This window comes from Periplaneta americana, chromosome 7 (assembly GCF_040183065.1).
Source record: "Periplaneta americana isolate PAMFEO1 chromosome 7, P.americana_PAMFEO1_priV1, whole genome shotgun sequence".
NCBI lineage: Eukaryota > Metazoa > Arthropoda > Insecta > Blattodea > Blattidae > Periplaneta > Periplaneta americana.
In genome coordinates, this window is record NC_091123.1 from 8235677 (window position 1) to 8251600 (window position 15924).

At 37.3% G+C, this 15924-nt stretch overlaps 1 protein-coding gene across 6 annotated transcripts in view; it reads right to left on the bottom strand.

Moving 5' to 3' along the window:
- Positions 1-15924, bottom strand: part of whd (carnitine O-palmitoyltransferase whd) — an 86385-nt gene that overhangs the window by 67559 nt on the left and 2902 nt on the right. The window contains exon 1 of one of the 6 annotated variants that reach the window (XM_069830213.1): positions 379-554. The exons of the other annotated variants lie outside the window; for them this stretch is intronic. The gene's annotated coding sequence lies outside the window, so the exon portion shown is untranslated. Of the gene's footprint in view, positions 1-378; positions 555-15924 lie in introns of those variants that run through there. 6 annotated transcript variants of the gene reach the window in all.

The following is a 15924-nucleotide window of genomic DNA, read 5'->3' on the forward strand; positions in this document are numbered from 1 at the left end:
CCTCTGTGCTATCTTTGCATTGCCAGAAGGCAAGGCCATTGTCGAAAATAAACATCCGAAAGCTACAATGCGAAATACTTAACAAAGCCCATAACATAGTTACCAATTATTTATCGCAGGTCTTCGTTTGGTTATCCTCGCAGCCTAGCCATGCAAACTCACAAAAAACGTAAATGTGGTAAAATGTACGCATTTACGCCTAATAGTAAAGAGAGTTAAAGCCCACTAACGAAATGCTGTATTTATTTAAAAGTATACGTACGAATAATTAAACTTGTACAGAAAATTTCATAAATTGTGTTCTGAACTCGATATATAATCCTACAAATTAAAAAAAATACAATAAAATACTTTTGTAGAGTTTTAGATCATACATACCTTCCTTGGTAACATCCACATACACAAAATAGAAAGCTTTACTAACAAGACAACGCTTTTAGTTCTGTGGGAAAATCAAGACTCATTTATGATGTAATCGTCAGCCAGAAAATGTAATATGTTTACGCAAATGCAAACTGCATTAGTCTTTGTTACACTGGATCTACAAACTGGTAACAAAATTCCACTGCACATAGATTTTCGACTGAGAAGCTGAAAAACAAATCTTTCTACCTAACACCACTCTTTAATAATTAAGACACACAAGGAAATGTAAACAGTTGACAGCTACCTGTGGTGTTCTGAAATCAGTTTCCATGGGAACAAGTACACACTGCATTATAATAGAACTGACTTGCTAATGGACGATCGTGTACTATTGAATAACGAGACAATTGAATGTGTTCCTCCCGGAATGCAATAAGCCACAAGAAATTAGAAATGCAGATGAGCTTAATGGAACTGCAGAAATCGCAGTGAGACAAGTGACCAACAGGTTAGGCGCTCACATATACAGCCCCAATTTCCCTTGCAAGGACACATTTTCGCATACATTTTAAACGTTTCTTCTCCCATTTCCACCATTCTTTCATTGAATTATGTTAGTGTCTCAGGATCAGGGCCCATCCCAAGCCAGTCTTATGCCAGAAACACCGCGATATTCTGTCGTGAATCTTCCAAGTCCATCTGGTGCCGAAATACATACTTACAGCAACTGTTTTAACACACTTCCCTTGCATAAATCACTGAAATAAAGAATCAATAAAACACTAGTCATTTATTAATTAATACGTCATCGTTATTGTTGGAATTGCCTATATAAAGAGAGACATCCCCGGATGGCTGGGTGGTTTCGTTCAGGAAATGCAGCGATGCACATAACCTCTTAAAATATAAAAAACAAATGAGGATGGATTTGCCAACATAATAACTATATATTGCGCATTTAAGTTTTACAGTGTTGTAGGCCTAGAACAAGAGGGCTATAATAGGGGAGAGGGGTTCAATCCAATCTTTCCCCTGTTAATCGCTTTTATCTCTAAGCAGCCTCTACTCAGAGCGCTAACATCGTTTCTCACCCCTGAATTTATACTCCTGGAAATGGGGAATTAACATGTGTGCTCATGGTTTAAATTGTTAGTCCTGGAAATACATTTTAAGGAACATATTTTGTATTTTAGTTACAGAATTCTTGTTTATGTCTGTTATATTGCAATAGCTGCACGTATTAAATGCGAATATCCCGATAGAGGAAATAGAAGTAGTAGTCACCTCACAAAATACCGGTACATAGCGAAAAGTAAATTTTCACTTACTATATTGTTATCACATGAAACTAATTTGATATACTGGTAGATTTTCTTAGCCACATGAATCATTATAAATCATAATTCCAATAAAGATCTTTGTAGGTTTATGTACTAAATAAAATATTGTTACTAAATAAATCTGATGCATTCTAACACAACAGACTGAGTTGGTCATTTCTAAGCAATTTCAAATTCCACAGCCCATTTCCTACTTCTACCTTCTAGGATATTACAACAGACTAGTATATACCGTCACGAAACTCAATACGTGCTAAATATGCATCCATAGATAATTGGTAACTACTAGGATCGCTACTATCGCCTCATTACAGACAATGCGAAATAGTACCGGCACAGTCTATTGTTCCCAGTATCCTCAACAACTCAAACTTCGTGACTGTATATACTACACTGTGATATTACGTTCTGAAAACGCTGATGATATTGGCTCAAGGTTTTTTTTTTACAAAATGGGAGGAAAAACTCAAAATTATAATAGGGATGGTTATATTTTAAATACCGATTTAAATATTAATATAACGGGGTGGTGCAGAGAAGTTGTTTGAAATTCCCGCCATTTTTTGTGCATGTGGCTCTCCGCGCGTGGCTGCGAGTGGCATCGACGCAACTCCCTTAGGAGGCATTGCTACAACCCTTGTCACAATTCTCTCGAGTGGCATGCAGAAAAAAAGTTCCACGTTAAAAGAAAGAGAAACGACAGAATGAAAAAAAATAAAATAAACGAATGAAGGTGACAGAAAGGCAAACAGAAAGAAAGAAAGAACGAAAGAAAGGGAGAAAGAAAGAAAGAACGAAAGGAAGAAAGAAAAGGAGAAAGAAAGAAAGAACTAAAGGAAGAAAGGGAGAAAGAAAGAAAAGGAGAAAGAAAGAACGGAAGAAAGGGAGAAAGAAAGAACGAAAGAAAGAAAGAGAGAAAGAAAGACAGAAAGGAAAAAACAAAGGGAGAAAGAACGAAAGAAAGAAAGAAAGCGAGAACGAACGAAAGAAAGAAAGGGAGAAAGAACGAAAGGAAGAAAGAAAGAAAAAAGAAAGAAAGGGAGAAAGAATACAGGAAAGAAAGAAAGAAAGAAAGAAAGAAAGAAAGAAAGAAGGAGAGAGAGGCGCAAATATTGGGGTTGTCCTACAAAATCCGTTCGCTTCTTCTTCACGTTTCAACCACTAATAACTCCTGGGAACACTGCACACCCCCACGACAACTATGGCAGAGAAGTTGCCGAACAATCTGGGGTACGCTATGGTATTTACAAAACATGACACACAAGGTCATTCAAAGCAAAGAAGGCAGTAAGGTTTTGTAAATCAACTTTTTTTTTTAACTAATGGCAGGTACTTGACTTTTCGTCATTCACATGAAGCCAGTTGTGTAGACAAATTTACCGAGAGTCGCCTGCCCAGGGTGCGCCATTGGAGACTGGTCTACGCTACACCTGCGACAAGATGAGATAATGGACATTTGTTGGGATTCCACATGAAAACCGGAGCTCTCGGAGAAAACTCCCCTGTTATCTGGACCACGGGATTTCCCAAAACAAGTTACAGTATAAATCGAAGGTACGTCGGGAATCGAATCCGGATATTATAAGTCAGCGTCATAGCCACTGGACCAGCTTGTAAACGAACTCCATTTTGTACAAATTAACCATTATTACCGAAAATATATTGCAATTTCTCTGTATGCTTATCACTTCCACTTTTCCAAATTCTGGCGGTTTTCTGGTTCATGAACTGTTCGATGTTGATTTTTTAAAATGGTTATTTAACGAAGCCGAATCGTTTATCGTCCATGGAATTTGTAAGTTAATAGCGAGATGAGGCCGAGGATTCGCCACAGATTACATTTGTCTTACAATTGGGAAACGCCCAACCAGGTAATCAGCCTTAGCGGGAATCGAATTCACGCCCGAGCGCAACCCTGGATTGGAAGGCAAGTGCCTCAGCCGACTGAGCTACTCCGATGGCTGTTCTATGTTGAGTCTACAGTCCTCTGCATCCGCCATTAAGGAAATTCTGCAGGGATCTGAATAGATAAAAGTCGGAGCGACAATGTTCGGAGAGTAGTGCGGATAGAGTAACACATCCTAGTCGAAATTCCGCAATTTTCGACGGGTCGCCATAGAAGTATGTGGTCTGGCGTTGTTGTGCTGAAAGACGACTCCACCACTGTTTGTCAATTCTTGTCTTTTCTCTTCAATGGCTATCTTCTGACAACCCAAATGAAAACAGTATTTCTCTGAATTGGTGGTCTCACCAGAAGGAAGAAATTCGTAACGCAGGATTCCTTTCCAACTCCACCAAACGCATAGCCTAAACTTCTTTGGACGATGTTTATTGTAGTGTGTGTTTTGTTTTGTACTGAAATGCAATTAGTTCTCAAAACTGACGAAGGATGGATTTTGGAAAATAGGAAAATCGTGTAGGAAAACTAACGCTTCACTGAAAGTTACTATTTTTCTGAAAATCCTTGGATGCCAAGCTTCAAAATGACGGGTCATTCATTAAAATCCGTTCAGCAGTTTTCCCGTAATTTCCATTACCAGTTCAAATTATATACACAGATTATATTACTGTAGTAGTGAGGGATAGTGAAAAAACAGTAACATTTATTATGTAATAAAGATAAAACTGGTACGATTGTTATCCAATATCACTGACGTGTGTTGAAATAGAGTCAGCTTTGACGTTAAAGTATATTCATACATAAGAATGCTAATACAAAACACGCATCACCTTGTAAATGTCACGACAAAAAACAGACGTAATTATGTAAGATATATTGCTTTCGTCATCAAGAACTTAAGTAATTGGTATAAAAACGAAAGACTGCAGTGGAAACTACAACTATAAAGACAGGATAAACAAAAAGCCTCTGGCAGCGCTGAAATTACGACCTGGCAGATGCTTAGGCAACGACCCATTCAACTCACTCACAAGCACCTGTCTTCGCTTTTTAATGACGCTGTATCAACTGTACGGTTCCCTAGCGTCGGTGGATTTAGTAATAGCTATATGGTATCTGGCGGAACGTGTCTGATTCACCATGAGATGATCTTATATTCGCCTTACAATTGTAGGCAATTTTTAAATAAATCACATAATCTGTCCAAGTGCAGAATTCCATTCAAAACTGAATAAGAGATAGAATTTTTTACTTTTTTTTTTACTAATGACGGGTACTTCACTTGCTTCATTAATCCATATAAAGCCAGTTATGTAGACGAATTTACTGACAAATTCATTGCCCAGGGTACGCCATAGGAGACTGGTCTACGCTACACCCGTGATGAGATGAGATGATGCTGAAGATTTGTTGGGATGCTATAGAGAAACCGGAGAAAATCCATGTGTTACCTGGACCACGGCCTTATCCAATACAAATTATAAGTCGGAGGTACGCCGTGAATCGAACTCGGGTCCACAAGACCACCGTGGTGGCTTATTTATTATTTTTTTACTTTTAATATAAAAGCAAATCGTGGTAATAATAAGTTACTGTCAAAGATAATATTTTGCTACTATCTTGCGGGATGCGTAACGGAAGCCGGTTGCGCAGTTGCGGTCGTTGAAAGTGCTGCCTGTCGGTAAAGTTCTGAATCTGGCGCACTGTACTTGTAAATTCTCGTCCTGATTAAATAATATGCTGTATACATAACATAGCCTACTGTATGTGTATGTTATAATTAATTTTCCTGTGTGTCATCACATTTACACGTAGCATTACCTTATCACGTAAAGTGTCCGAGTTACGTTTTCATGAAGTGACAAATTATGACTAGTTACTCGTATGTAATTCCCGCGACAATGAGCCATTGTACTTCTAATACCATTCCTTATTTACCAGTGAAATACATTACGTGTACTGTCCGAGAGATGCAAATGAGATTGTACGCGTTTAATAAGCTACTTCAGAGGTGTTAATATTAACTGATCACGTGTTAACCAAAGAATGAACTTGTAGAACTGTACAATTTACTGCATTTATAGCTTCCGTTCTCAGCATTTGCATTGACCTTCTTTTATTTTACTTGTTCTTGTTTCAAATATATACGTCTTTATTTTCTTTTGCACCTACATAAAGAAGCTGGAGGAAAATTACATAGCAAGAAGATTGGCAACGTTCTGCTTGAAAAGTTTCCACAGCAATCGCCACCTTCATGGCAGTCTAATCCTTTGAAAGAACCATGTCCGTGCAGCGCTTGTTTGAAATGTTTCCATGACAACCGACAACACTATCACTAGTCTCTTTATTACGTCATGCAGACAATACAAGTTAGCCACGGACAATACAGATGAAGGCATGATATAGACAAGAATAATTTATTGGAAAACGTTTCGTTTGAACGTTTCCATAGCAACCGCCGAAACCATACTACTGTCAATTATACTCCAGTCTTTATTTAAAGAGCAACATCTCTTTACTGAATAAATGTAACAGCAAAAGGCATGAGATAGATAAGGCAACGTTTTGATAGAAACGTTTCCATAACAACTAAATATTATAAGGAGCAACGTCACGTTACTGAATATAAAACAGTCGGAAGAATAACATACTCGTCAGGCATGTGTAGTGAATAAATGACAGGTTTTAAGTGTATCTTGTCGCAAACGACGAAGCGCCATGAACGCAAGATGCACACTAGATGGTGATATTGTATTTCATGGTTTTTTGCAAGTTTTCCAAGATAATTCTGTTTATTTATTCAGATTATTTCGTATAAAATATGCGACCGTAATTTTAATTCACAACAATATTATGCGCAGTAAATGTAAAGAAAAGGATTTTTCCACCAACTCCCGCACTCACCAACTCCTTTTCTTTACCGTAACTTGGTATACATTCATTTAATTAATGAAATATGCATAATAATTAAGAAATACAAAATAAGATATTTGTGGGAAGATCACCATGTGCCCACAAAAAAGAAAAAAGAAAAAGAAAACACTCATTTTTCTTCTTTTCTTAGCTTTGCAACAACATTTTAAACATTTTTACCTGTACTTCCAAGGCACCCGCTTCAGTTTCAGCATCAACCAACACTCTTTTCATTCATATTGCCAACATTTTTATTTCACACAATCCAAGGCTTTCTTTAATTCCAGTTTTTTTTCAGATTCCCGAAGACCAAAAAGTAAATTTCAGGCTAATTCCAGGGTTTGCAGTTTTCATGATCTGTAGACACTGCGGAACGGCAGTCCTTGTATTCTCCTTGTCCTCCTTGTCTTCCCATTATTGTCCCTGTATTCCCCTTGTTCTCCTTGTACTCCACTAATTCTCCTTGTATTCCCATTGCATTATTCGTCTTATTTTCATTGTATTTTTCATCTTCTTCCTGTATTCGCCTTGTTCTTCTTATAATCCTTTTGTTATCCTTGTATTCCCCTTTTTCTTCTTATATTCCCATTGTTCTCTTTGTCTTCTACTTGTATTCCATCTTTAGGTGCAGAATTAACCCCATGGAAGAAACGTAAGCAACGAAAGGAGAAGAAACAGGATATAATAAATATTATCTTCTTGTTCTCCTTGTATTCCCCTTGTTCTCCTTGTATTCCCCTCGTCTTTCCTTGTTCTCCTTGTATTCCCCTTGTTCTCCTTGTCTTCCCCTCGTCTTTCCTTGTTCTCTTTGTATTCCCCTCGTCTTTCCCTTCTCTTTGTTTCCCTTTGTTCTCTTTTCTTCTCATCGCCTTCTCCTTGTTCTCCTCGTCTGATGAGATATTACTTCCAAGTTGGTGACGTCACGCACAAACCATCTGTTCTACATACGTATGTATATAGTGTATTCACAGCTAAATCCAGAAGCAAAGACGAAAGCGCCCTGATTAACTGTCCTTGCACAATCTGATTACACCAAGCATAACAGCTGACTAGGATGCAATATTCATCACACCAGGGGTGAACAACATTCCTTCAAACCTGGACCTTTAAAAAAAACAAGTGCACAAACGGTAATCTACGCTGCCTTATTTTAACCGAGTGGAAAACGAATCTTAGTTCTCCGTGTATGAGTTGTGTTCCTCCTAATAAATTTATATTAATATTTTAATATACATAACCGGTCTTCCGTGACATTTGGGTGGTACACAATTTGCAGCAGTCTCTAGGAACAGTATATGAAATAAATCAACCTGGAAGGGGCACTCACTCGGTCAATAACTAAAAAAAAAAAAACCAAGTCCCGGGGATCGAATAGTGTTGCTTCTGGTAACAAGATGGCAACTCGTTACTTCATATCGACAATGAGGGTTATATTGGCAACATTGACGATCCATGAGAACAAGAAAACATCCGTGACCTTGTGTAAAACAATTCGGCCCCGAACTTTACGTGATGAGCGAAATTTCGCACGCTGTTGTATAATCAAGGACACTGCATGTACAAAACTCACAAAGATTCTATATTACATTTAAGGCACATTGTAACGTAAAATACAAAGTTTAAGAAAATAACAGAGTTAGTTGAAATCTGTAATTATGTGAAGAACACATTTTTGTATTTCTATCCAATATTAATTAACTTCGCAACGGTGTTCTGTATGGGCATATTCTTTAAACACGTGATATTTTACAGTTCCGCACTAGAAGAAAATCATTGGCATGGGTTCGAATCTCTTCCACATTGCATAGAAATGAGAATTTCCGCGCATTCTTTGGGACCATTGTCATGGGATTTTATCTCTCAAAAATTGTATGGAATTCACAGTCAAGGGTTCGTATCTCTCTAAACTTAGGTGGAAGTCACTGTCGTGAGTTCTGAAGTCTCCAAAATTATGTGGAGGTCACTATCATGAGTTTTAATTTCTCCGAATTTGTGTGAAAATTATTATCACGGCTTTTAATTTCTTCAAAATTGTGCGGAAGTTATTGTCATGGCTTTAATCTTTCAGAAATTGTGTGGAAGTCATCGTTATGACTTTTAATCTCTTAGAAATTGTATGGAAGTCATTGTCATGGCCTTTAATCTCTCATAAAGTATGTGGAAGTAAATGTCATGGCCTTTAATCTCTCAGAAAGTGTGTGGGTCATTGTCATGGCTTTTCATCTCTCAGAAATTGTGTGGAAGTCATTGTCATGACTTTTGATCTCTTAGAAATTGTGTGGAAGTCATTGTCATGGCCTTTAATCTCTCATAAATTATGTGGAAGTAAATGTCATGGCCCTTAATCTCTCAGAAAGTGTGCGGGTCATTGTCATGGCTTTTGATCTCTCAGAAATTGTGTGGAAGTCATTGTCATGGCTTTTGATCTCTCAGAAAGTGTGCGGGTCATTGTCATGGCTTTTGATCTCTCAGAAATTGTGTGGAAGTCATTGTCATGGCTTTTGATCTCTCAGAAAGAGTGCGGGTCATTGTAATGGCTTTTAATCTCTCAGAAATTGTGCGGAAGTCATTTCCATGGCTTTTGATCTCTCAGAAAGTGTGCGGTTCATTGTAATGGCTTTTAATCTCTCAGAAATTGTGCGGAAGTCATTTCCATGGCTTTTGATCTCTCAGAAAGTGTGCGGGTCATTGTCATGGCTTTTAATCTCTGAGAAATTGTGCGGAAGTCATTTCCATGGCTTTTGATCTCTCAGAATGTGTGCGGGTCATTGTCATGGCTTTTAATCTCTCAGAAATTGTGCGGAAGTCATTTCCATGGCTTTTGATCTCTCAGAAAGTGTGCGGGTCATTGTCATGGCTTTTGATCTCTCAGAAATTGTGTGGAAGTCATTGTCATGGCTTTTAATCTCTCAGAAATAGTGTGGAAGTCATTTTAATGGTTTTTAATCTCTCAGAAATTGTGTAGTTGGAAAAGAGGGAAATGAATTGGGGAACTGGGGAGAATGGCGAGAGATAGAGGAATGGAGGAGATTGATCGAGGCAGACCCGACGCCGTGAGGAAAAAGGGAAAGAAGAAAAAGAAGAAGAAATTGTGTGGAAGTCATTGTCATTGATTTTAATTTGTTCAAAATTGGGTGGAAGTTATTGTCATGGCTTTTAATTTCTTCAAAATTATGTGGAAGTTATTGTTATGGATTTTATTCTCGCAAAAATTGTGTGGAAGTTATTTTCAGGCTTTTAATTTGTTCAAAATTGTTTGAAAGCTACTGTCATGGGTTTTACTCTCTCAGAAACTGTATGGAAGTTATTGTCAGTCATGGCTTTTAATTTGCTCAAAATTGTGTGAAAGCTACTGTCATGGGTTTTAATCTCTCAGAAACTGTATGGAAGTTATTGCCATGGGTTTCAATCTCTCCAAAACTGTATGGAATTCACCGTCATTGGATCTTACTATTCTTCCGCTGCTATGATCACCACCACCTATTTTTCTTGACCACCATCATCACACATTCATAATCTTCGCCGACCTACTAGTACCGCCATGATCTCATTACACGTATTTACTACGTGTTAAAAGAGCTATTAATAAAGAAAGATGACATTTACACTTTACATATCTAGATATACGAAACGATAAATTAGTTTACGTGCAAAGTCTCCATATTATTGTTGTTATTTATTCAACGGTCTCCTTATAATGACAGGAAAATCCCGTAATTCACCCGTCACAATACGAAGAGGGGTGGTCGCGCAAAAGAATAGATATCCGGGCCGGAAATAGCGCGAGGTGTGTCAAAATATACCAATGAAATAACAGGCTGATGCACAAATTCGTAGCGTTTTTGTTTCCCATGGCAGTAGGGCCTTTGAAAGAAATTTGTTTGTCATTTGTCATTTTAATGTCATAATACTGTATTACTGAATACGTCTTGAATTTTTTAATTTTAAGAAGTTTTTTGTTACTTATGGGCTAAAGAAAATGAAGTGTCAAGTAGAAAAAAACATTTCTGGCATAGCTTTTTATTTAATTTAACCGAGCGGTAAAGACATCGGAGGCCGCTGGAACCATTTGTGCCGTTTACGGGGAGAACACCACTGGGGAAAGTATGGCACGATAAAAGATTTCTCGTTTCAAAAAAGTATGGCACGATAAAAGATTTCTCGTTTCAAAAAAGTATGGCACGATAAAAGATTTCTCGTTTCAAAAACGATCATTTTGATATGAATGATTCTGACCGTCCGATTTTGATGAAGGCCATTTAAACGATTTAATTCATGATTATTTACGCCAATCACCATGAAAATGAGCCAATATGATGAATTGTGACCAATCGACCATCGTACAACATTTGTAACCCATAGGGAAAGTTAAAAATTGGGTGCATGGGTATCGTACATTTTGAGCGAAAACAACAAAAATCACTACTACTTTGCTTGCTCTACTTTATCCCAGTTTCCTGGTAAAGAAAATGATTATTTACATCACACAAGAACAGAAAGGAATGTATGACTGAGCCCTAAAAAAAAAAAAAAAAAAAAAAAAAGCAGTTCCCCGTGCAAAAGCTATGTCCATCCATCCACCTGAGCTAATGTTGTGCATCTGGGAAACAAAGAAGAAGTCATCTACTTTGAATTGCTTCCGAGGAATGTAACCAATACTGCAGAGATTTACTGCCAAGACAATCGCCTTGAAGCCGCAATTCAAGAAAAACCACAGGGAAATTTTCATGAAGTGATTTTGCAGCATGATAATGCCTGTCCGCATACTGCTAATATTACAAAAGGTGTTATCCAAGAGCTCGTTGAAAGGTAATTCCTCATTCACCCCATTTTCTTAATGTTGGTCCATCTTTAATCTTTTTCGCTCTCTACATAACCTCCGGAGAATTTCCTTTAATAACGGAACTGTTCTTCAAAATTGATTTGATTTCAGCTCCAACTCATCAGATCTTTTCAGGCGTGGAATCGGAAAACGCCAGAACGTTGGAAGCGATCATAAACAATAGTCTGGAGATTATTATTAATTATGAATTTATTTATAAAACATAATTCTGGATTTAATAAAATTTATACCTCAACCTAGTAGTAACCACAAAGCCAACAAAATACAAAACGGTCAGTACGTTTTTAGTCCACAACAGACGACCATGAATTTTCCTTTTCAGAACGAAATGTTACATTTGTTCGGATCAAATTTCCGCACATTTAAAGAACAAAACTAAAATTCTTTCAATCATTCATTATCATAATATACTGCTCTCTTAAACTGACTGAGCATATTGGGAATTAAATCAATAGCTTTCCCAAACACGCTATGAAATGTTTCATATAAAACAATTTTTATCTCGAAAAGGAAGCAAAAACGAGTAAAATTGTATTAAACTTTTTTGTTTGAAATATCTCAAAGAAGAACCCCTTGAAATTAATGGCATTATATACAGTTCAACATGTATATAATTATATCTTCATTTACGTCACTGAGACGTAAAGGAGGCATTGAGGCAAAGCTGTAAAGTCTGGACTAAAAGCTGCGATCTCGACATAAGTTTCTACATAGAATCAAACTCATGGGCTTTTATATTGCAGGAAACGACTCTATCATCACCATTTATGTGACCCCTAATTAAGAGAACATAGAACGGCTTGAAACACGAGATGTGCGAATGATCACAAAGATGTGCTCCACTCAGATGATGCACAACACGCTCGTGGGGAGATGCCCCTTAGAATATGGGAACCCACACAAGTGCTTCGCTATTTGTCCAATCAACGTTATCCACTCCGCGAATACTGCTGAATCCGGGAAACCTAGCGAGAAGAATTGACTGTTACATAATGTGCCAATTTAAGGCACTGCTACCAACTACCCGGAGAAATAAATCATGATAGTATTGAAACTAGCATAAAAAACCGCTGCTAAGTTAATTTTACGTGCATTATTACAGCTGAATCTTACAATCAGTCCTATCACGTGGCTTTAACACAGAACATAATAGTTCACTCTATAGGGTTGCTACGATACAAAATCCTGATGATAATGAAACGATAAAATTCGCTAAGTTTATTTTATTATCAATTATCTATTCATTAAAACTGAACCTTAGAGGCAGTCTTCTTAAGTGGTGCTAACACAATCTACGTTAAATGTAGTTGCTAAGATACGAAATAATTTTAATATTAAAACTGACAAAAGAAAATCGCTGTTAAGTTCATTATTATTTTGCAAGTGAACCTTAGAGACAATCCTGTTTAAAGAGGTTTAACACAATACTGTATTATTATGTTACTATACAGTTGCTAGTTCAGAAACTAGTTTTAATATTAAAGCTGACAAAAGAAAATCACTGTTAGGGTCACTTTATTACACTGAACCATAACAGTCAGTCTTGGTATATGGATGTAACATAATCTATTATGTGGTTGCTATGATACCAAATCGTTATAATACTAAAACTGACAAAAGAAAATCATTGTTAAGTTAATTTTATAAGCATTAATTTTTCAACTGAACCTTAGAGTCAGTCTTGTTTTGAGGCGTTAACACAATAAAATTATGTTTCAGTATTTAGTATTTATTTGTATAGTCATCAACATTAATTATATTATTTATGGTGTACCACAACAGTTGCTAGAGTAGCAAATCGTACTAATGTTAAAGCTAATAAAAGAAAATCATTGTTAAGTTCACTTTATTGTTGTTCAGTCAACTGTCCGAAGACAGGTCCGAAAGTGATACCAATAAGGAAACACTCATGAGACAACTAGGCCAGGAGATAATGCGGTAGGGCGACCAGTTCCTTTCTCCCTCCATTGCATACATTGTCGATTAGCTACATGTTACACTAATCAGACTTCAGATGTATACAAACAATTGTTCTTCCTCTGACACATACCTTCAAGTGAGATGTACTGCTTGATGATACATGTACATATCAGTCAGAACCTCGGTCAAAGGATAAAAGTTCACTTTATAAGCATTTTAATTAATTAATTAACCTTAGAGTCAGTCTTATTATGGAGGTTTAATACAATATAGGCTATGTTAACTATTGGGTTCTAATAGTGCTAACACTGTATGAAGATCAACATTTGAAAATAGTTGCGTACGTCACGTGCAGCCGGTGGAGTGCAATGGCACCTCTCACGCACGTTTCTTTGTTAATTGTACACGCGGCAGGAAGCATCTCACGCAGCTCTTCGAGTGTTTCAAGAGCAGCCCGACAAGAGGTATTACTGTTAGACTGCACCGTGGCCTACTTCCAATACTGCCACGCAGCCACGTGGACTCCAAGCACAATAAATAAGTGTTGTAACGTAATTATCAACACAATCAAATATTAAACGATCTTCTACGTTACAAATATTAGGTTCTCCTCGTGCATTCCTTTTCCCCAACGTAATTGCAGCACATGGCTACATATAGTAGGCCTATGTTTGAGGTATAAATAGGCAAATACTTAAGTAGTTATTTACGATACAAGTGTTAGATATGTAATTTTATTTTGCGAGCAACGATGTTTGTAAAACAAGGTCACAGGCCGGTATAGCAACCCTGCAAGCACAATAAAATCCTTTTTTTTTTTTTTTTTTTTTTTTTTTTGTTCTCCAGTATTATAAACAGTCTTTATCCTTAGTGAAAATCGTGCATAATGTGCTACATTATTGTGCTAGAGCCGTAAAATATTACCATGGCAACTATTCTATTATGAGACATAACTTGTGCTTTAAAGTTAACATTATGAAACGATCGGCCGTACAATAATATTTAATACATCATTGTTGTCATAGCAACCTCTTTCTTCATAGACCATGATAGGCGATAACAAACCACCCATCATTATAAATTTGATGTTATTTCTTTATTAATTATTTAATAATGCAGTCGTACAAAAAATAACGTATGAAACAAGTTTGCATTCGTCAAAATTAGAAAATTTGCTTCGTTCGTTCCCTAAACATTGACTTGTGCCAAACATTATAAATTTGTTTCATACTACTGACATGTGTATTTTTAGACAGCCGTTCAATACTTACGAATAAATTATATTTTGAGTAATTTCGCGATATTTATTCAGTCTTCTGCTTCCCAATATGGGACTCAAAAACCCACATAATCATGGTGCATATTCGTGACAGCCCTAAATAAATAGTATATGGTGTGATCTTATGCAGGTCTACCTTTCTTTTTCATCGAGCCTACTGTTACAGCACCTCCGTACTTTGAAGAATACATATTTTCACAGATTGCACACAAACAGCTCAACATAACATTCCAGCAAGATGGAGCACCGCCTCACTGAAGCATCATTGTGGGTACAACACTGGACAACACTTTCCAAACCTCGAATTGGACGCCGCGGTATACTACAGTAGTATGATATCGTCGTTCTCTCGACATTACATCAGATTTTTTTCTGTGGGGCTATGTCAAAGACAGTGTGTATTCCAGCAGTTTCCCATCACAGGCCCGATCAAAGAAGGAATATTAGAAAACAACCAAGTCTCGATAGTTCAAGAAGCGAGATGATCCAACCACTTCAGAAACCCAGCCATCCACTCCACACACCTCCATTTCTCTAGATCAGGGATTCTTAACACAAACGAGTTAAATGGCCTTCGAAATGACTCTAGTTACAAAAACCTGACTATAGATTACTCCGTGACATGGTCTCCTTGAGGAACAAGTTTCATAAAAAGATAGCCAGGCATGACGTTTTCACGAGTCTATTTCTTTCCTCGATGTTACGGCATAGCTGACTAAAAACTTCAGCAATATGATTAACATGTAAATGATGTGAGATGAAGGTTAAAGTTCCTATGACAAATGGCGCATTCAAATCCAATTTACACTAGGCCTACATAAGCCATACACATACGAGACAACGATCTGACGATTATGGCGGACAGTCAATGGCACCGAGAAATATGAATACTCGAAGAAACATCCCTTCTACAGTCCCCACATCCATTACAAGTAACAGACGATGTGTCAGGAATCAAACTCTGCACACAGTAGACAGAAGCTTTTAACTGAACCAGAATGCAGTGTCGAAACTTCCCCTCAATCTGCACGCATTGTTATCTCCACGTGGCGAGTGGACAATTACAAAATATTTATCACCTCATACTAAACCATAAGGCTGCTAAATTAAAACGTGAATAAAATAGGCCTATTATAAAAAAAAATTGAATAAACCCGGCTTTCAGTAGATAGTACTCTTACTGGTTCAGTGGCTCGGGTGGAATTCGTGAATCCGATGCTAACAGGTTGGCCATCCTGCATTAGTCCTAACAGTTTATTCAAGACCACCTAGATCAATCAGCTGCTCGCTACATGCTGCTGTTGAATGAAATACGCACAAGATGCCCACCGGCGATGAGTAGCTTTCAATTGCCGCATGCGCT